A 21,203-nucleotide genomic window follows, 5' to 3' on the forward strand; every position below is an offset into this window, starting at 1 on the left:
TATCATAATTATGCAATTTAGTTTTCTGTAAAAAAAAAACTATTTTGCGGCTTTGTCTGTCCATCCACCCTCAGATCTTAAAAATACCGAGGCTAGAGGGCTGCAAATTGGTATGTTGATCATCCATCCTCAAATCATCAGACATACCAAATTGCAACCCTCTAGCCTCCTCAATAGTTTTGACTTCATTTTACGTTCAAGACAGCCAAGATCGTGCTTCTGGCAACGATATGGGCGTTGGTTAAAATATCAAGGGCCGCGGCTCATACGACATTATACCTATACCACCGAAAGATAGATCTGTTTTCGGTGGCCTTGATTATACTAAGCTGTAGCAGCTATACAGAAAACTATTGCATATTTTTACTCGTTAATTTAGCACCTTATTTCGTAGGCCCACTGTGAGATAAAGCACAGCATTCCGGGGGCCTCAGTGGCGTGATCGGTATGGTCTTGACCTGCCACCTCGGTGACCGCGAGTTCGATTCTCGGGCATTCCATTGAGGTGTGAGAGATGTGTATTTCTGGTGATAGAAGTTCACTCTCGACGTGGTTCGGAAGTCACGTAAAAAGCCGTTGGTCCCGTTGCTGAATAACCATACTGGTTCCATGCAACGTAAAAACACTATACAAACAAACGCAGCATTCCGTTTCCTGAAACGAAAGTCTGAAGTTTTGCAAAAGTTTTGCTGTATAAAGAACTAATAATTCCCAAACCAATTAAAAAAGATAAACTCTTTCCTGTTTCCTAGAGCCTTTAGGGATTCTTGCTTGGTTCCTTCTAAGCCAATTTCAAGTTACGGTGTAACAAGCAACGTTGTAAAGCTCCGATTCCATGGAAGTTAAAGTGGAATTATATATACATTCGGGCTCCACCTGTTCCCGCGTTTTCAATATATTCTCTTCGACGAGGCAATGGTTGATTGTAGTAGTAGACTGGAGGTAAAAAGAGAGAGAGAGAGAGAGAGAGAGAGAGAGAGGAGAGAGAGAGAGAGATTGATGTTCGCAACTACACATGCATTTTCAAACATATATATATATATATATATATATATATATATATATATATATATATATACATACATACATAAATATATATATATATACTATATATATACACACACACACATATATATATATATATATATATATATATATATATATATATATATAAACAATTATTAAGGACTGTAAAGAGACTCGGTAAAGACACAGGCAACAGACTCAGACAACAGACAGGTAGATAAAAAAAAAAGACACAGACGGACACACAGACAGACCGAGATATAGATATTTTTCAAAGACTTCCTGACCGGCTATCGTGGAAGCGACGTATTGCCAACAGCGACCTGTATGATATATGCCTTCCCTCCTATAATCGTCGATATAATGCGAAGTTTAATTGAACCAATTCTATAGGTCATCAGTTGCTGCTTTCCCGTAACAATAAGGTGACTACTGTACCGTTCAGTAGCGCTATGGGATTTATATAATTAACTTAATGGTGCTTGAGGAAGACTGCTATAACCGACGCTGTTATCTTTGTGTAAGTGTGTGTGTGTGTTTGTGAGTGTGTCCAATTACGTACTTTATCAACTTGTAAAAAATACATCCACATCTCGTAATAATCACAGACGCGTTTTCCTTTTAAAATCTTCTATTTTAAATTTATAGGTCGGAATGTTATCTGAAATATCTGACGGAATGGTGACATATATGAGAGATTTCACGTTTAATGTAAGTGTCTCCTGGCGTAAATAAGTTAAGATCATGAGAAATGTATTATCAAAGACCTCTCTCTCTCTCTCTCTCTCTCTCTCTCTCTCTCTCTCTCTCTCTCTCTCTCTCTCTCTCTCTCTCGCTTCTTTGCTAAGTGAATCAGCTGTAACGAAAAAATAATTACATAGAAGTTACTTTTTAAAAATAATTACATAAAAGTTACTATTATCAAATAAAGCCTCATATAACTATATATTATATATGTCGTTTTTCCTAGTTTTGCGAAATATTAGCTGAAATCAACACTGCAGATCATTCTTGGGAGAAACCTCCTACGGGCTGCTTTATGAGCAAGAGCCCGTGCTGGCATAAGGCTAGCTTAATAAAAAAAACAATAAACATCATTTAGTTGAAGTAGATAGAACTAATGGAATTACAACAATTTTCAAAAGATTCCTTCTCTATAACTGCATTTACACTTAAAGAGTGCAAAGGAAATGCAAGCAAAAAATATTTTTTAAATCTGAAGTTAAACTTTGTAAATACTCCCAGAGTCCCAGTTGTTACGGAAAAGGTGTTTTACTACTAGATTTCATTACGTTTAAATTAGACCTAAGTTTAGAATGCAAGCGACTCACTTATTCAGAATTATTTTGCCAGAAGTTTCTTCCGTGCACCATCACTTACTTCAGGTCATTCAAATCCAAATACGTGGATTGAAAACGATGTTGGAAAATGGAGTTGATAAATAATTTTTTTTATGAACAGCAACAGGGAAGCGTTAGAAAAATAGTGTAAGGTTTCCCTTGAATTGTATTTCGACGAACGTAGTTTTAATTCTACTTGGAATTCAGTTTTCCTGGCGTATTCAAACCCCATTTCATTGTCCGCTGATTCGTAATGAATTAAATCAAATGCATAAGGGATGTTATTTGGTTTGACGGTGAATTATGCGAAGCTAAGAAAAAGAAATTAAAAATGGAAGATCTATGGAAAAGATCGAAAAAAATCAGTAGGAAATTAAAATTGGCCACTGTATAAAGCAGCCAGAAACCAGCACAACGATCTAATTATGAAAGAAAAGAAAGTGTATGACAATAAAATATTTAGTGAAAAGAAAAATCCTTAAAGAAATCCATGATCATTTAGCTGGAATATTACGACTCAAGAAAGAAAACGTTCTACCTGATGTAAGTGACCTCAAGAATCTGGCTGCTAACGTTATTCATTCCGAAGTGGTTTGTTTATTTATTTATTTATTTATCTATTTATTTATTTATTTAAATATGTTCAAGCAGCATCGAAAGCTTTCGCTTAATGGCAACTGTCAAGATACGAATTCGTTTCCAGCCCTGTGTTAAGTCTTTTAAAAAACAAATCTACATTTGTTTAATTTCCTATTTTTATAGAATTGCATTTTACTGTTAAAATTTAGCAGTAAATATATTTGCAGATAAAATTTTTGTTGATTTTGATTAACGTTATACGATGGTTTTGACGTAGAAAGTTGAAGAGCTGTCTACTCTAGTCTGGGATGGGAGAGAAACATGTGAAGAAAAGTGACGTCCGACGGTCCAGCCTCCAGGAGAGCTAAGGGAACTTCGTCCCACGTCGCTCTACGTCGTTCTACTCCTGTTTTCGTCGTTCTGCTTCAAGACTCAAGGTAAGAGTAAGACACGTCTGGAGATGTCGCCAATAAGGTGAAAGGATGATATATCAGGGTCGTTTGTGTGAAATTAATAGTCGTGAAAAGAAACATGGCCGACAACTCCCCCCCCCCCCCCTTTGAAGTAGGCCTCAGTTTCCATACCTTTGTTCAAAGTCCTTTCTTCCTTCCTTCCTTTCTTTCTATTCTTTCTTTTCTTTCTTTGTTGTCGGGAAAGGAGGCATCTTGTTTTTTTTTTTTTTATGGGGGGGAGCCTTTTATGAAGGCCTTGGCTGTTGGAACTTGCCTAATTGTTGGTGTTGATTGACAGCTACTAGGTAGGCTAGTACTAGAGGGAAGACACGTGGTGAGTTGAATTATTATTATCATTATTCTTGGTTACTCTTCAATAGATGAAGGCTGGCAAATGGCCGTGTAGGCTTAAAGACAGGGTGAGAGCAATCCTTTAGGAATGCAGAGTGAATCTTATAGGTAGGTACTACCTACCTACTACTAGGTACTACCAGAGTGACCTTCAATACCTAGATTTGGTCATGTGCCAAGCGGGCCGTGTCTCTTGCGTACCAACCTAGGTATAAAACCAATTCAGAATTGCCTGTGAGCATGTTCTCGTTGGTTATACCCTTTAGCCTATTTTCCTTGAGTTGTCATTACAAAACTTGGTGCTTAGATTAATGTAGCCTTGGCCAGCAGCAGTCTTTCTGAAATTCTTAGGTTAGGTAACACATTAGGCACTTGGTACACTGGTATTTCTACAGAATAGCTAGTTCCGCACGGACTGCAAGGAACGTAACCGTGGATACGACATCCACTAGGGATTGGGGTATCCAATGTATTTCGCTGTGTTTAGTACTGGCCCCTGGTAGTTAATTACAGTCGTCCGAATAATATCAAGGTAGATCTAGGGTACTTATCCGCGGTGGTCTTGACTATGGCAGTTGCGGTTTTTCTATGCAGTTTTACGTACTGAACAAGAATTTTAAGTAATATTTATTCGGACGACTGTTATTAATCCCCCAGAGGCCAGTACTAAACACAGCGAAATACATTGGATGCCCCAATCCCTAGTGGATGTCATATCTGCGGTTACGTTCCTTGAAATTCTTGTTCAGGAGGTAAAACTACATAGAAAAACCCCAACTGCCATAGTCCAGGCCGCCACGGAATAGTATCCTAGATCTACCGGTACGCTTATTTTGGTTCCGGTGCTTGGTCCTCAGGACCTAAATTTAATAATCAATCAATTAATCAACTTACATTTACATTTATGCATTTTGGTGGTTGAATTATAAGTGGTTATATTGTATGATTGGTATTTTTCTTTTTAATTTTAATACCATCTCATTTAGGTAGTTGGAGATTTTTGCATCATTCGCAAGTTTTTTTTATATACCCAATACAGGAAGCATGCTAAAATTGATTGTTACCAGCTCTGGCTTTTCTTAGTTTGCCCAATAATGTTTCGGTGATCGTGCTCCCTTTTGGATTTTATTGCCCTTTGCATTGTGGGTAAGGATGTCTTAACATATTTTGAACATTGTTACTTTAATTTATGAATGTGGGTATGTGGTCAAAGTTGAAGCCTGATGGGTTCTTTTGCTTGATTCTCACCAGTCAGTTGGGAATTTGGATTTCTGGCCATCTTGAAAAAACTTGGTTCATTCCTCGTACTGTCAATGTGTAAGTCTTTTTTCCCATATTTCACCTGCATTACAAAATTTCACCCAAAGTATTTGTGTCGATTGATAATATTAGTACAAAATTAGTAAGTACTTCAGTTTTTGGGACATACAGGGATGTATCTTCTTAACATCCCATGTTAATTCTGATGAAAGTGAGGTAATGTATTCAGTGTTACACCCTGATGAGGATATAATAGGTTGGGAGGTTCAGGGATGCAAAACGCACTCCCCTGGTCCACCAGGTTTGGACTCTGTATATAAGGTTAGGTTTGGTTGCAACCCTGTTGTTTGTGTAGTATGCTGTGCTAAATAAAGTTAAATGGGGTGCATGCATCTCTAGTGGTGATGGAATTGAAAAATATATTTTTAAATCAATCTTTGCTCTCCATTATGATACCTGTAATTACATCATTGAGTGGGAGGGTGCTGCTAATGAGTGTAGTTATGATTGTGATCATTAATGATTACATCATATTCTGTTTTGTGTGGTTTGGATTATCTTGGTTATTGTCATTAAGTTGTCATCCAAAAAGGAGGAAATCGCGTGGTTTCAAGTCTGTAAGGAGAGAGGATCTGTACTTGGTGTTACTTTTCACTTTATATGGTCATGACGTAATGCTGTGGTAAATGTAGGTACAAGAGTTTTTATAACAACTGTGATCAATGTATCGTTTTGTTACATGAAGTAAATGTTTATTTAAAGTGTAAGCAGATGAGAAACATGTAAAATATAGGAAAGACAGAAAAGATTCTTCTAATGCTAGTACAAGAAGTGAGGTTATGAGTAAGTCTCTCATCTCTTTAGCACCTATCAGAAACAGCTCTCCTGCTCTCCCTGCTTTGCTAGCAATGCTTCATAGATTATTTCATCTCCACTGTAAGTAGTCTTGAGGCTACTTTTGGAAGCATATAGAGGTAATATTCTCAAACTTCCTACTTTACCAACCCAGTAGTATAGTCCTTTACTGTCTTTGCTGTGCTGACCTAGGCACAATTGTCCCACTTTCATCAAGGTGTGAGTGGTATCCCTTGCAAGGAGCCCCTAGCATCTTTCAGGGGTCTTTGCAGCATAATGAATTAGTCCTCTCCTGGCAACAGTTCCAGCAGTTGGATTGTAATCATTGGGTAATAAACATCTTATTCCTGGTGGAATTTTGTTGTTGCCATGTGGGTTATGATTATTTTTTCACACCTTGTACCCACCACCTTTTCAATGTGCAAATCGGCTATCATAAGAGATGTAAGATTCTTTAAAAAAAGAAATAGAAATTTTTATAATTATTTTTTTAATACCTCTCTATTACGTATCCCCTCCAACGTCCCCACTCATGTGGACAGGAAATGATTGGTAAACATTTGACACTTGAATCACCTGAAAGAAATTGGTTAATAGAAAATTAAAACTAAACGATCCTGTTAATTTTAAAGTGTTCACACTATAGTCCTTTTGCCTGTGTTTCATAATAGAGAGGTATATTTGAAAAATAAAATTTATAAAAAATTTTATTTTGGTCTTTTACAAAGGATCTACAGTATGAACAATTCTCAAGACCCTGACACTACAATTCCCAGAAAGAACTGCTTTAGCATAACTGATTTTCTGGGCTCAGCTCGTGTCGGCCTATGATGGGATTTGGCCAAGATCTTAAACAGCGGTTCTGTAGCATATGAGAGAGCAGCCATTTCCGTTATTATCAGTGAATTGAGGGACCTGCCAAACCTAGTTCGCGCGTCGAACTCCGCCTGAATCAAGGAATCAGGCAGCCTTGGAAGCTTCTCGCCGAACTGGTCCATGGCGCAGTCCGGTTTGAGCTTGCCAAGCGTGAACGTGGCTGGCAAGTTCTCCCACAATTCTCCAAAAGCTGGGAAGAGCGGAGAAGTAGACTCCGCCTCCCTTAGCTGTGGCATGGGCTCATCCTTGAGGACTGCCTGAAGAGTCCTCTCTACTATTTTCGTGGCGAACGGAAGAGAAGCCTCTTCTTCCGTCGCAAAAATAGTGAAAGGACTCTTATAGGCCTGGAGCTTAGTGTTTGTGCACTCCCAGTCCTCAAGGCAGTGAACCCATTCCCGTTGGGCATGATCCCTACTGTAGAGAACATCCTCCCTAGAGATCTTGTCTTCCCTAGTAAGAGCCGCTACAGTCAGCCTAGCATAGCCGATGAAAGGCTGCGTTAGACCCGGAGGATAAAACTCGAAGTCCTCAATCCTTCGAGTTCCACACTCCGGGATAGAGATCATCCCATCCTTAAATGGAGCGTAGGCGGCTACTCTCCAAGGGTTCTCCATAGAGAAAGCTGGCAGAGAGTCGTATGGTGGGAGCTGGAAAATACCAGCACTTGGCACTGGGGAGACTGGAAGAGGGACCTGAGAGAGCCCAGCTACTCGGTCCTCATTCTCTCTAACCCTGTTAGAGAGATCCTGGATGGATTGGCCTGATTGAGACAGAGTGCTCGACAGTTGTGCGAACATCTGCTCAAATCTCGTCCCCAGGGCGGAGACTTGCGAACCAACCATCTCACCCACCTGTTGCATCACCACTGCTGAGAAAGCAGTGGGATCAAAGGTGCTGGGTCCCGCTCCTCCCACCGGCGTTGCCGGAGTGGATGCGGTGGAGGCAGGAGAAGGCATTGGCTCGGCGGGAGCGCGAGCCTTCTCCTTAGAAGCCTTGCTTCTAGAGCTCTTCGAGTAAGAAGGGCTCGGCTTGGCCTTCACCGCGTCAGCGTAAGAAGTCGAAGACTTCCTAGCCGAAGAAGACGAAGACGACTTCTTAGAAGTCGTCTTAGATAGAGTCTTCGGTTCTCTCTGTCCCTTCACCTTAGGGGGTACAGAGAGAGCGGGAGAGCGGGTAGGGATCTCAGATCCCACAAAGCCTTGGAAAGAAGCGCTCGAAGAAGGGACAGGAGAAGATCCAGGAACACCCAAGGAAAGACCTTGGGCGCCCGACACACCTACCTCAACCAACAAATCCTCTACCCCTACCGCCATCGGCTCGGTGTTTAGGTCCAGGGCAGCGACGTCCGGGACCGACTCCTGTGAAGCTACGACCCCGAAAGATTGCTGGAGATCTTGCTGGATGGAGGCTATGAGAGGGGCTGCGGACAAGGGGTCAACATACCCTGTTGACTTGCCCGCAGGGAAGATCTGGACGGCCAGCTTCTTGTCAAGGATGTACGGCTGGCCTTTGGCGGCGTTCTTCCCGAAGCCGCCCACCCACGCTTTCAGGGTAGCAAGGGCGACCTCCCTCACACCAGTAGCCTGGAAGAAAGGGCGAGATGAGCTTCTAATGGCGGAACGGGGTTAACAAACTTATGTCTAAGAGTTGTTAGTAAATGATAAAGAAGCCTATAATCGACTTACCCCCTCCACCAGCTGACTGACTAGGTCGTAGCAGATGGCGCAGGCTTCCGGGTGCCAGACGATCATATCGTTGAATGACGTGGCACATGGAGTGTGAGACCTGCACTCATCGTGGCCGCAGGGGTCGTACAACGTCGCGTTGCACGCCGGGACCTGACAGTTGGTAGCCTCTAAGTGGAAAAATACATGAGTATCAGGAGAACACTTACAGTCTAACAGTTGCTCCGCTGGTGCTGGAGCGAGAAAGTTAGATTAAACCAGAGCCCCGCCATAATACGTGTGGTAACAAGGTTGGTTGGTTGTCCTAGGCTATGCTCCGCTGGCGGCGGGGACAAGAGATAGAATCCAACCAGGAGTGGTGGTAAAAGGAAACCACGACGAAAAATGGCGGGGATGGTAAGCATATGAATAATAAAATTAAACAAATCATCGTAAAATTAGGGTACGTATATCCTTAAAATAACAATAATATCAAACCTTTCTCCACCCGTCTACTAGAAGAGTGCCCGGGTAAGAAGCAAGCTCCCTTCCGGTAGCGGGGGAGAGATGTAAGGATATAGGGTAGATCATCACAGCAGGCCAAGCAGGCCACCTACCATCAATGCAAGCCACCCTCCGAAAAAGTACATTATAACGCGTCCTGACACCCGAGATGGGCATCAGTCGCGACTTGTTGTTGGTGAGAAACGGAGCTAAAGACCTCTACTCTCCTTTCGAAGTAAGTATTTTCTCCAAAGTTAGAAATTAAGGCCAAATTTTACGATTTAAACAGAGGGTACTGAAAACGGTCTCAAACGTAGTGCAAATCTCACCAAAACGCGTTCAACATTTTTACTTACAACTCGAGGTATTTAGAAGATTGACGCCATCTCGATGTTTACGGAGTAGCTTGTGTCAATAAACTAACCATTTCCTGTGATAAATCCGCACACCACTTGTACCCACAGACGCTGGAGCACTTTTATCACAACAATCGAAACACGATTTCTCATCAACAACAAGCCAGGCGTAAACAGCTGTTGGGGTAGAAGATGACGAGAAGCGTGCTCTTGGCTAATTTTTAAATAAGTAGTAAAACATCAATATTTTACATATTTATGATGATTAATTTGAAAATATTCGTTATTGAAAAAGTAACTCGACTCTGACTCAAATTTAAGTAATTATTTTTCTGAATTAGAACGTTCTTTCAAGTTCTGTATTATGACGTCACGACATCTTGACTTTCGTACCTATTGTAAATAATTGCTATACTCAACTGTCATTGCAGAACAGTTTACCAGTTATTCATGCAGATTGTTATCAGCTATACATGTAATTGTTATAATCGTAATGCGCATATATATCTTTATTATTTACTTTTTGGATATATGAAGATGTTTTACTGCTGGATTATCGCCGTAGTGTGACGCAATCGTTTTCGGTCCATGGGCCTCTTGTCTGTTTTCGCACCATAAGAAATTATGGGGCCGAATTTGCAATGACCAGAAAGTCGTTAAAAGAGGAAAGTTAGCATTGAGGGGCATATGTTTTGACTGAGAAAAATACAAATTTATTCAATAGCTAGCTTTGTAAAAAATACTTGGTTATAAAAACTTGATTGACAACTAAGCAGCATGTCTACTATGGGTTTTCAGAGACAGTGCAAGCAGGTTTTTGGGCAATACCTATTTCTGTAACGAACACTCTTAACAGAACGAGATTTTGCTATAGTGCATTACACCCAGTGCCGTAATTTATAAGGGTATCGTGAATCACTAATCGTAAAGAATAACGACACTTGTCCTTGTACCAAGAGACAAAAACTCCATTATGCAGAAATGGATACGAACACGCGTATAAAGCTCCACCTACCCTCTCCCCAACTCCCCAACCCCCCTCCACCGCCATCCCTTTTCTTCTTCGTTCCTCCGCCTTCCTTTCTCTCTCTCTCTCTCTCTCTCTCGCCTCCTCTCTCTCTCTCTTTCTCTCTCTCTCTCTCTGTTGCCATTCGGTATGTGTTGACCCTCCAAACTGGGTATAAGACTACACACAAAACGTTGAAATTGGTGAAATTAGGCTATGTATTGGAAGTATATATACATAAATATTAAAGCAATTTTATCATTATTGCATTACTATGACAACTAGAATTCATGGAAACAGTTTATAACCTGTTAAGCGTCACCCACGTAATAATACGTTTACCGCGATCTACTCGGTAGCGCCTTCAACGGGATATTACGTTCAAGACTTTAACTGTGCTTGTCAAGCCGTCAGCCCCGTAATAATACGTTTACTCGTATAGAAAGTGTAGGAACATCATTTGGTAACACTCTCAGCACATGGGAAACTTATTTCCAGCCTGGCAACTCTTTCCTGGTGGTCGCTTATGCTAGAAAACTGCCTGTCCCTGTTGGTTTTCTTTCAATATGCTTCGGGCGTTTATCGAGACAAATTGATTTCGCGTCTTTCACAATGAATGTCCCAAAGAGGAGGCATATTTCTTTAGGTGAGATCAATCAAATACTAGATGAGGAGTGTGATATTGATAACCTATTTGATGATGAGAGCTCTAGTTCTGAATCCTCCAGTGATGATACAAACTTTTCTTCCAATTGCGGGAGTGAAGATGACTTTTCTTTGCCGAGTGACTGGACTCCGAGAGAGAGAGAGAGAGAGAGAGAGAGAGAGAGAGAGAGAGAATTTCCTACAGTTAATTACAGTATGAATAACAAGCATAAAAATCAATATTAACTTTGAAAAACTATCATCAGTGCTATGATCGCTGATTACAAAAAAAGCGTGACGGTACGTTAGCAGCGAGCTCATCAGGGGCGGACGCTTAACAGGATAATGGAACGGCGTATGTGTGAAGCCTCCACTAATGTGGCAACGATGATTTTGCCATTCTTAGCATGCAAACATTAAAGGTTACATTTATTTCTGGCATACGATTATTTAAGAAATTCAAAATACTAATAAAGACTGAAATCAATGAAAAGTGCTAGCAAAAACAAAAAAGCAAAAAAAAAAAAAAAAACGTAGTCGTTCCTCTATGCACTTTTCCGTATTCGTTCCTCTATGGTTTTCGGCAGCCAGATGTACGAAAACGTTAGAAACATTTGATTTTATCTACGTTAGAAATATCTGTAATTTTTCGGGGTAATTTGGTTGCAAAAAAGGGATAATATACATGAATTAAATCAAAATTTTTAAATAACAATGTAAATTTAAACTAAATAACGAGTAAAGTAAACAGTTTAGGGAATAAAACTTTGCAGTTTCGTCGTCTGTCGTCGTCTGCTGTTTGTAATTGTGTTTATGGCGCGCGCGCTTAGAAACCAGGAACAGCAACGGGTTTAAAGTACAATGTGGAGTGAACTGAGACCAAAATGTGTATAATAACAATCAAATAAGCACTGTGGAGTTTCAGTTGTGATGGCAGTAAGGATAAAAACCGCCGATTACAAGGTAAGAATGAATTCAGTTCCAACCATAACCCCGGGAATAACAAGTTTCATACTTTCACTAATATAGGCAACAAAATGTTGTTTTATTGTGCTGATTACAACTGCAATCTTGAGTAAGATCAATAAACGTTACATACATACGCTAACATTGTTCAAATGAGTGCTGGGAAGGCTGGGGAAAGATGGTGGCCGTCACTGATGAGAACCGTCCATGAAAATCGTAGCCGCCATATTGGATTTCAAAACTGCCTTGAAAACATATTTTACGAAGAGCTCACATGCTTATTTTAGTTCGTATGGGGCTTTCATATATCACAATATGTTGACGAAACTTCAGTCTTTTAAATGGTATGCTTAGAGTTGCAATTGTATTCATGTTTCACCAATTAAATATCGAGTGAATAAGACCCGTCTACCGTGATGAGGGTTGGCCTGTTGTGATGTTTCCCCCTAGTAGGCAAGCAACCGACCACTAGTAGTGACCACCCCGCCCGCTGGCGGAGCCAGTAATCTATAACCAAAGGTGCCCCGGCTGCGACGGAAGGCTCCGTTCGTTATAGAAAGGGAAGGTGGCTGAGCAACTGGGGAAGGGGGGGGAGGGTCTCGGCGTAACACGGCGGGAGAGAGAGAGGGGGGGGTTGGCCTACTCCTCCCCGACTCAACAACTACCCGCTCGGAGACCCGGTACCCTATGAGTGGTCGCCCTATACCCCCCGCTCGGAGGAACCCCTGGCCACCTCAGAGAGGGAGGGAGGAAGGCAACTGAGGTTGTCATGACAACCAAGGGGTCCCCCAGCGCCTCCCTATACCTGGTAGGGAGGGAAGGGGAAGGGGAAGGTGCGATGGAACACGTGACCGCAAGTGGCCTAAGCCGCGAGCAACACAACCGTGGGAGGGCCACGTGAACCAGGCTGTACCAAACCATGGGACATGCACCTAGGCTAGCCTAACACCCTAAATAGAATAAAATTACATCGTAAAGATGGAAAAGACACTTTTAGTAGAAGAAAAAGAAGCCCAGGAGGAGGCAAACTGTTCCGAGGAACAGAAGCCTACTCGGAGCCAGCGATAGCCGATGAAGAGCAAGAGCCGGGATGCTGGGCTGGAACAATAATAATAGCCCTAAATACCAAACTAAGAGAAATGGTAAAGGGGCTAATCTAGCTAAAACTCGATGTAAAAAACGATGAACGTAATAAAGTAAGCCCATAAGAATAAGAAGTCCCAGTATGGAGGACCGGGAATTCTTAACGAGGCAGCATGGCGCCGCCACGAGACAACCGGGAAACCGTATATGACCTATTAGAAGGAAAATACTGGTTCCCGGAAGACAAAAATATAGTAAAACATTACTTATGAGGCACTTAACTTAGCCGTTGCGATGGCAGAACGTTCCATATCGAAGAAGATAATAAAACCCGTAAAAGGCACAGCACAGAGAAAAAAGCGTCTGGACGCTAGTGTTAATAATTAAGGATGACCGCTAGGGGCGCTGCTGTCCGTGGCGTCCTCTAGTAGTAGTAGTAGCGGCTGCATCGCCCGTTGGTATCAGCTCTCTCTTGTGGGGATTCTGATTGGAAGTTCTAATTGGTGAATGTCTCGTGGTAGTGTTCCCACTCGCCCCTATCACCATACCGACACTTCTTTTTAAGAGTGAGCGAGTCAGTTTTACTGACATTTTCTTAATTTTGTTTTTCTCTGGTAATTTTAGATTAATTTTACCTAGAAAGTATGATATTAAGGATCCTTTCATAGGGCGACACGAGCCAATCACCCAGAAATAGATTTTTCCTTCGTCAAAATCCCTTTTTCCCACGTTCATATTGGTCACTTGGAACCATGCTGATATTAGCTAATATGTATTAGTCATGTTTCCATCAATTACTATGAAGTTTGAATCCCAAGATTAATGGAACAGGGAACTCAGGCCCATAACTACGAAATTGACAATACTTTTGTATTAGGATTAATGGTAGAGAACCATCAACCCTATTAATGTTTTGTACCTTATTTTTGGTCATTTCATACTTTGCTGTATTCTTTTGGAATTAGGACATGAGTAGCCTGTTAGATTGCAATGGAGATCTGGTTATGTGAAGAATACCCTTGCATTTTTTTTTATTGTAGTTATTAGGGTAAACATGACATGGCAGTTGCTAGGTTGGACTTTGGTTTTGTAATGTGTAAATGAATTGTTGACTATTTGTGCAAGGTTCACTGCTAGTTATTGTATTGGAACTCTTTACAGCTAAATGCAAAATGGTCAAAGACCCAAGTGCAATATCCCTCTAGTGGCCCTAAAGATTTGGCAGCCCATGAAATCCAGTCACCCACCCCATTATCCAGTCTCACTTGAATTTTTGAGTTCCACTTTGGCTCTCCCACAGAGCTTATGCCAACAGTATCTGCTGCCATTCACAGTAGTTGCCCATTCAAGTGCTGACCTGGCCCAATGTTGCTTGAATATGCTAGTTGAGAGACCACCTTTGTGGGGAACATGTTCCATATCATACACTGGTGGTTACCCATCCAAGTATTGACAAAACCCAACATTATCAACTTGATGGATCAGCTTAGCAATTAGTGAACTTACAACTGCCATCATTTGTGGTCTTTTCCCTTTGTTGGTCACACTAGAAATTTTTGTTTTATGTAGCTTTTATGTTTCATTATTGTTTTATATATTGGTAATTATGTATTTTCAATGGTACCATTTAGTTTCCTCATGGTTGCCTTACTCATTTAGCTGTATGCATCATGTTGCTGAAGTTCTGTAGCATATTAGCAAATTATAGAATTTACTATTGTTTGGTGTTAATCTAAGGCTGTTATGACATGCTTTCATTCTTCACTCTTTGTATTTGATCATTGTTTGTGTTTTATGTCTATAACTTTGCAGATAATTTTATTCTTTGTGTTAACTGTATTCTTCTTCCAGGCTAATGTTAAACTGAAGCCAAGAGAAGAGATATCATCCTAAATAATCAATGCAACCAGAGGGACTTCCGTCACATCCTCACTTGCAAAGGAAAGGTAGGTAAGCAATGTGTGGTCAGTCACCCACTAAGACCACATGTGGATTATAAAGTGAGATAATAGATCTGAATGTATGTAACCTGAAAAAAAAAATTTTGGCTTATGTATAATGGTAATTATATGTAGCAGCTCCTATCTCCCTCACTTCTTGGATTCCTCTTAAACATCCTTTTAGTGGTAATCTGGTGTTTCCTGCTTGTCCACTGAGGTCTGTTATTGGGTAGTTTTGTCCTGATGGTTGATGTATTTTTGGTTGGTGAAGGAACTTCAGTGTTTGTATCAAAGGAGTTTTATCCTTTGTGGATCCTGAATTCAGTTGCTTAACTTGATAACTAAGTTTTGAGTACTGAGACACTTGGGAATTTAGTTGTTGGTTTGTTTTCCAGTAAAGGATATAAGCCGGATTAGCTTGTGTGCATTGGGTGTTTATGATGAATTGATTTATGTAACCATCATTCTCATCTACGTCTGTACAACAGTTCATGTTTCCCATTTAGTGAAGCTTGAAAACACTACAGTTCACTTAATTTTATCTTATGAGGTGAAGCCCTTTTTGCTAAGGAAGACTAGATTCATCTTAAGAGGATTTTTGGGTGTCCCTGAAATCCATAATGATGGATTTGTGGAATGATAAAATGGAGGAATGCAGATAAAACCTGTAGAAGTAGGATTGTGGCAGTAATCTGTATAGAGAAAAAATGTGGAAATGGTATAAACTGTGGCCCTTATATGATGCAGTCCCTATCTGTACACGGTGCTGTATAATTTAGACAAGAATCTGTTAAAAAAAATCTCTTTAGCTCTTTCAGTTGAACTAGTTTTCATATTTAACTTGGTATCTTATTGTTCTAAGGCTGCCTCTTTCTCCATTGCATTAATATCTTTTTAATGCAGGGTTTTTTCTAAGGTGATGACTTCTTTAAAGTAAAAGACAGATCATTAGCTGAGCTCTGGATATTATCCTGGCTTTTGTAGACTCAAAGATTGCATTAAATTACTTGATTATATGTATCTGTAATAATATGAGTCTAGAGTGATTGAATTCTTATTCTTTTCATGTCACTGTAGTATATGACATAGGTAATGTTTGTTTTCAGCTTAGCTCATAACAAAATTTGTTAGTTACTGGAGACTTGTGTTGTGGAGAGTAGTCACAGAAAGTTGTTTTATGAGGTTTTTCCTAAATAATAGGCAGTTTTCTGTTGCCCTTTTGGCACATTTCATTATCACTGCGTAACTTTTTCAACGTTTTTGTGCTACCTTTCAAAATTCAGATTTTTTTTATATATTACATAAGCTGTTCATTTTCCACTTTATATTTAACTCCCCCTGCTGGGATGAGGAAGGCTTATGCAGTAACATCTGCCCCAAGGACAGGGTGAAGATGGCCTTGTAGAGGTAGGAGAAGAGGAGGACATCTGTCAGTTGGGAAGAGAAAGGCACCAAGTATGAAATTGCTTTTTTAGGACTGATTTAAAGTAATATACTCTGCAGGTCTAGGAAGAATAGACCCTACTTGGTTGGGACAAATAGAGATGAAGAGCTTAGGGGTGTTTCCTTCCTCCGTAGGAGCAATTCAGCTTCAGTAAAGCAAGAAGTGTAAATTTTGCTTGAATTTAAAAGAGCATGTGGATTTTCATATTCCCAAATTCAAGTGTCCTATTTTACTTAGTGTCCTTCCTTAGGGCCTGAAAGTTTCAGTAGTGCCAGGAGTCCATAATTTTATTACTATGTGCGCCGTTTCTAGGATCACACACTTCTTCATGAGTCCTGGAGCTACTTCAACCTCTAGTTTTTCCAGATTCCTTTCCAGGGATCTTGGGATCGTGCCTAGTGTTCCTATGATTATGGGTACAATTTCCACTGGCATATCCCATATCCTTCTTATTTCTATTTTCAGATCTTTATACTTATCCATTTTTTCCCTTTCTTTGTCTTCAACTCCTGGTGTCCCATTATTATTATTATTATTATTATTATTATTATTAATATTATTATAATTAGGGTCTGGTTTACTTTCCTTACTCATGATCATCTTTCAAAAAGAGTTGGAAACTCAATTCCCTGTATCAGGGAATCATATTAATTGAATCCTCTTTTAAGTGAATAAGCTGACAAAGAATGTGAATTTGTGGTTATTGTATGAAAGGCATACAATAATGGTTATAAACTACAACATTACGTAGAAATTAAACTCATTATTAGTTTTTACTATTTTGCAATATAAATTTTCAGTTTTTAGAATGAATTCTTTACTGCCAGTGTTACAGTATACAGGGAGTCATGGTAATTGACAGCTTAGGTCTTGCTTTTTTACCACTGGATGTGCCATTTTTATTGAATATTCTCTAATAATTCCTTACAACAGTAATTTGGAAGGATAGTGGTACCTCATTTGTCGAACATTTCTTATGTCGAATATTCCGTTTTTCGAACAAAATTTTCAAGAAAACTGTGTATCGTTTGTCGAACAAATATTGGTACTTTCAATTGACTGATTATCTTGTTTATACTTTTATTAGACAGCCTACTGGATCCTACAAGAAAAACTGTATTTAAATGTTTTTTCCTTTACAATACGTATATAATTTAACGATAACCATATTCAACAAAATTAATAAAAGACTAAAGCGTTCAATATAAAATTTAGCGTAAAAGGTGTACAAAATTATACGTCTCGCACAGCTGACTTGAGACTGAATGAGGGAGCATTGATATTGTAGAGGAGAGAAGGAGAAGAGATAGTTAAAATATCACTATGTATGTAAAAGCAATAATTCACAAAGAGAATTTCACAGTAAATTTAACGTAGAATATAAGAAAAATAAATACAATTCAGGAACAATAAAAAAAATCTTGAGCTAGTGTTCAGTACACTGACTGAGATGGTATAGTGTAATGATAACCACATTCAACAAAACAGTAAATGAAAGAATAAAGCTTTTCACAATGAAATTTAGCATAAATGACAAACAAAATCATACATCAGTGCAGTGGTGCACAGCTAATTTGAGATGGAGGGAGTGTTAGTAGTTTTTGAGGAATAATGAATGAATGATTTTTAAGTTATCTGGTGTCGTGATATTGTTGAGGAGAGAAGAGACAGTAAAACCTTTACCATATGAATATAAAAGCAGTACCAGTTAGCATAAAATAAAATTTTATTTCACAATAAATTTTCCTGTAATGATAAAACATGAAAACAAACACAATACAGTAAAAAAAAAAAAAAAAAAATCTTAGTTGAGCCAGCGTTCGGTGCATTGAGTGAGATGATAGAAAGAGGAGAGGGAAGGGATGGAGGGTCTGTTTCCTACTAACTTACCAGCTGGACTGGGGTGATTATTTGCCCGTTTCTTTCACAGAGTTACTAACAGTAACTCTGGTCCAAAAGAAACACACTGCTTGCCTACGATTGTTTGTTCAAACAACTTCCTTGTGAAAAGTTATTCAGTCTCTTTCATTTTCTTACGTGCATTCTTCACTTATTACTTTCATTTTACTTGCATTCTTTACTTAATACTTATTTGTTTGCAAATCCTCATGTTTATTCTAAATTTTGCCATCTGCCAACAGTAAGTTGATGTATTGTGGCTTAACTAATCTCTTTCTTGCACTTAAAATCCAAGTGTAAATAAGTCAACAATCTCTCTCTCTCTCTCTCTCTCTCTCTCTCTCTCTCTCTCTCTCTCTCTCTCTCTCTCTCTCTCTCTCTCTCTCTCTCTCTCTCTCCACACTTCCTTTGATTATCCTTGTAAAATGTGAATAAAATAGATTTTGTTATCAACCTATGCTTACTGCAATCATTTCAGTTTCCTCCAAGGGTTCCCGTCTCTTCTCCCTCCATCCCAGCTGGCCTGAACCTCGTAAAGGGGTAGTGCTATTAGTGCTCCTAATTCCGTGTATTGCAGCCATTACTTAAGGTTTTGCAGCATCCCTTTGGCCCCCCAACTGCAGCCCCTTTATTCCTTTCGCAGTACCTTCGTTCACATCCTATTTCTTCCATCTTACTTTCCACATTCTCCTTGTAAGGGAGAAGGGAATATGTAGGGAGAGAGAAAGCTAGAAATCTGAGGTTCAACAGGAAGAAGGGATCACAATAAATGGCAAACATAGAAGAAAATAATGAATGGGATAAAAAGCTAACATAAAAAAAGTAATTATATATAATTATCAACTACATACATACTATACTCAACTTAGGCATTAAATGGTGTATAAGAGACAAGAAGTACATTCGTTGATGGTGTTCCAAGCAGGTGTCTTCAAATGATTTGAAAATCGAACCACTTGCAGTAGGACATGAGAATGGTGAATGGCATCTAATCTTGAAGGTCAAGCCGAAGATCAAGAACACTGAACATTTACCAGGAGAGGAATAGCCTGTCCAGGAGGAGAATGTACGACGTAGCTGGGCTTCAAGGTACGTTATGCTATTTCATATATTCTTTTAAGCACTGTCCAAATATCCGTCTAGGCACTGTCCATTATTTTCAGCATGACTTGGGCGTGAATTATTTACATGAGAATCAAAACATCGCTTGACTAGGGTCCCACACCTGTCAATACGGGTTTGTTGTATTGCTCAAAAGCAGACTGGTTGAAGTAGAAACACCACCACATGAAGTAAACTTTTTGAATAAAGAAAACCCAAGGAATCAAGAAATAACAAAATTCCAAGGATTCTAAAATGCCCTGCCCTCTAGCGACTAGAGTTATATACTAAATTTTATTTTATATTCCAAGGATTCCATAATACCCTGCCCTCTAGCGACTAGAGTTATATACTAAATTTTATTTTTAGAAGAAAATTTCTAAATTTCCTTTACACTCCTGACTATTGTTTCAGAGTATAACTGCAAGGTTTTCCTCCTGTTAAACCTTTCAAACATTTTTACTCTGTTTCCATTTCAGTTCTGAATGACTTTTAAGTCCTTGTGCTTGGCCTTTGGCCTAAATTCTATATTCTATTCTGTTCGAAACTGTACTCAAGTTCTTTGAGAAGTAAACAAGTAGCATGATATCTATTTTGGGTAAGAATAGGGACGGTTAATGTGGAATCAGAGGGATCAGATTGTTAATGCTATGAGGAATAGTACTTGGACTAGTTAGCGTGAACTGTCATTAGGAAATACTGTAGTGTTGAGGAATGATTTTTACCTGGTTATAAATTTTTTTCAGTTACAAAGTAGAGAAATCAAGTAAGTTCTTTTGACAGTTAACCTAATCTAGAAAAATTCTTTTCAGGTACTTCAGCTTAATAAATGGTCACTTATCAGATCTTTGCGGAACACGTTGGATATTGTTGTGAAGGAAAGCAAGGACACTGCAGGCAAGAACATTCCTGTGTCATCAGTGAAGTTAGGACCATGTGACCATTTATCTCCCCTCCTGCCAAATCCATAAAATCTTAAAGTCTGAGGAACTTATAAAGCTTGTGCCTAAGTATTGGTTTACTTGTTACTAAATGAATTAAATTGTCATAGTTGAAACCAAAAAAGTTGCTGAAAATTGGAGCACATGCCATGCCACCATTTGTGCTTTGAGAAAATTTGGTTTAGTGAAACTGGTAAATTTTTAGTTTCAGCCAAATTTGGAAAAATGCAATAGAAATATATTTGTTGCATCAGAAATAGTGTGGTTTCAATGAATTTAACGTTTATTTTGACTGCAAACCAACCGATTTACCTAGGGCCCTGTACCCCTACCTAGGCCTAGCGGGGGGGCTCCGCCCCCCTGCGACCCCCCCTTAAGGCCACAGTGATTTTCGGGGCACTACCGAACCTAATACAACCACCTAACCTTACCTAGGGCCCTGTACCCCTACCTAGGCCTAGCGGGGGGGCTCCGCCCCCCTCGCCCCCCTGCGACCCCCCCTTAAGGCCACAGTGATTTTCGGGGCACTACCGAACCTAATACAACCACCTAACCTTACCTAGGGCCCTGTACCCCTACCTAGGCCTAGCGGGGGGCTCCGCCCCCCTGCGACCCCCCCTTAAGGCCACTACCTAACATCCATCAAACCAAATCCAAAGTGATGGTACTGCTGTATACATCGTTATACTACCACCATTATAATATACTCTATAAATTAATGAAGCTTACCTTAAACTGTTGGTTGATAAAAATGTGCTGGTGCTTTGAGGGAAAACGTGAAGCCGTTGCAAGGTTCCCTGACATGCAACTTAAAGTAGGAAGTGGCCAGGTACCCGACGACCACATTGCACTGCAAACAATCGGTAGGAAATCGAAGGTCTGTCAAAATTAATGCCAGAAGGGCCAGCCACTACC

The 21,203-nt window shown here is 39.8% G+C and overlaps 1 long non-coding RNA gene across 2 annotated transcripts; it reads left to right on the forward strand.

The window, feature by feature from the left end:
• Nucleotides 1-3,253: 3,253 nt before the first annotated feature.
• LOC135221616 (uncharacterized) lies at nucleotides 3,254-20,555 on the forward strand. 2 transcript variants are annotated; one of them, XR_010316050.1, is made up of 4 exons: nucleotides 3,254-3,382; nucleotides 14,815-14,909; nucleotides 19,116-19,335; nucleotides 20,160-20,555. It is a non-coding gene; the product is annotated as an uncharacterized LOC135221616 (long non-coding RNA). The 2 variants fall into 2 exon arrangements; XR_010316049.1 differs by having other exon boundaries at nucleotides 19,172-19,335.
• The last annotated feature ends 648 nt before the right edge of the window (nucleotides 20,556-21,203 follow it).

This window comes from Macrobrachium nipponense, chromosome 3 (genome assembly GCF_015104395.2).
Source record: "Macrobrachium nipponense isolate FS-2020 chromosome 3, ASM1510439v2, whole genome shotgun sequence".
Taxonomy (NCBI): Eukaryota; Metazoa; Arthropoda; class Malacostraca; order Decapoda; family Palaemonidae; genus Macrobrachium; species Macrobrachium nipponense.